This window comes from Triticum aestivum, chromosome 3B (genome assembly GCF_018294505.1).
Source record: "Triticum aestivum cultivar Chinese Spring chromosome 3B, IWGSC CS RefSeq v2.1, whole genome shotgun sequence".
Classification (NCBI taxonomy): domain Eukaryota; kingdom Viridiplantae; phylum Streptophyta; class Magnoliopsida; order Poales; family Poaceae; genus Triticum; species Triticum aestivum.
In genome coordinates, this window is record NC_057801.1 from 525309945 (window position 1) to 525311775 (window position 1831).

The 1831-nt window shown below is 49.1% G+C and overlaps 1 protein-coding gene across 1 annotated transcript in view; it reads left to right on the forward strand.

The window, feature by feature from the left end:
• LOC123067570 (uncharacterized) overlaps positions 1-643 on the forward strand; it is an 18904-nt gene extending 18261 nt beyond the window's left edge. Inside the window, exon 4 of the mRNA XM_044490312.1 lies at positions 215-643. The gene's annotated coding sequence lies outside the window, so the exon portion shown is untranslated. The remainder of the gene's footprint in view (positions 1-214) is intronic.
• The last annotated feature ends 1188 nt before the right edge of the window (positions 644-1831 follow it).

The window sequence follows — 1831 nt, forward strand, 5'->3', positions numbered from 1 at the left end:
GCGACTAAAGGCCTTTGGGCACCTTTAGTCGCGGTTGGCCTGGCCAACCGCGACTAAAGCCCATCACGTGCACCAGCTGGCCACCGAGCGCCCTGGCCCAAGCCTTTGGTCGCGGTTCGTCTGCCGAACCGCGACTAAAGACTTCATTAGTCGCGGTTCCTACAGTTTCGCGACTAATGGGGCTGGACGGAAGCCTCTTTTTCTACCAGTGTATGTAGCTAGAGAGTTATGTATGAGTGACTGGTCCAGATTAATTTCCATACGCTGAATCAACAGTCACATGCTGTGCTAAAAATCTGAGTATTCGACTGGAGAAAATAATAAACTATGCTGCTACTCTTTTTTGTTTTTATACGCAACAAGGTGCATTTGCAATTTTAGTTTCTCCACCTGGGCTGCTATGTACTAAGGAAGTAAATATTGAGTTCACAGTTCTGCATAATTTAGTCACCTCTCTATGAGTTCGTACATTTCTGCACAATTTGGATACTTAAAGCCCATGTAGGTCGAATCTTTGTACTGAATTGTGTACATTTGATGTCATCGCTTCTTGATGCTTATCGATTGGAGCTAGTTACGAGGCCTACCATCGTGGCAGACGACCGTAAACCAGCAAGGCAGAGCTAATATAGGGCCAAAACTCAATTCTATGCACGCATGTATTTGTATTCATATGTACTAGTAGTGTAAGCATTCTTTCTTATCCTTATAAGCAAGCCCTCGAGAAGCTTTATTTGATTATGATTTCTTTCTTTTTTTTCCTTTTCTTTGTTTCGAGAAAGATATCATCCGATTCTCCTACTATTGATTTCTTTTTGTTTGAGATGTACGGATCCATGTGTCTACATAAATAGATTCTATTTATGGATTAACGAAAGGGAAACATTTAGCCCCGGCGCGCCGGCCGAAGCGCTAGCGCCGGACGCACACTGCGCGTTCGATTGTTTCGTTTGAATGCTCCCGATTCCACGGACGCACGTTTCCTGGTGGCCCCACCACACGTCCCTTTGCCCCGCAACCTCCGTCTTCTCCCTCTCTTTTTCTGTTCCACGACCTTTTACGCCATGGAATAGTAGAGATGTGTGCGGGAGAGACTGCTGCATGCTACCGGCCGCGCGCTGCTCGCTCGTGCTCCTCCCGCGCGCCGCCGCAGCACCGCCATAATGCGCTCCCTTCATCCATCCAGCTCCCCTCCGAGGCTGGGAAACAATGACGGCCTGGGAAGCTGGATGTTTCCATTAGAGGCTGGGAAACGACGACCTTCAGGGCTAGAAACCATGTTGTGCAATGCTGCAGTGCTGCTACCAGCAATGGTGGAGAAGGTACGATGGCGGCTATGGCGAACCAAGACCATGGTGCTACAACCAGCTATGGCGGAGCTACCACCGGAGACACTTTTTGCTACAACCATGTACAGATTAGCTGCGACCCGAGTTGGCGGCAACGACATTTGCTGCAACCGTTGTCGTTTTTGCTACTACCGGCGTCGTTGTTTGCTACATACTTCACGACTTAGCTGCAACATGCGACGACGGCGGCGATCAACAAGTTGTATGTTTTTGCTGGAACGAAGACTATCTGTGCTACAACCGGCTATGGCAGAGCTACCACCAGTGATTTTTTTGCTACAACCATGTACGGATTAGTTGTGACCTCAGTCGGGAGCTGCAACAGTTGATGTTTTTGCTACTAACGGCGTTGTTGTTTGCTACATACTTCACGGCTTAGCCGCGACGTTCGACGATGGCAGTGCCGTTTTTGCTACAACCGCCGTTGGATTTTGCTTCAATCGTTCGTGGATTAGCTGCAACCCGCGACGGCCGCGACGGCG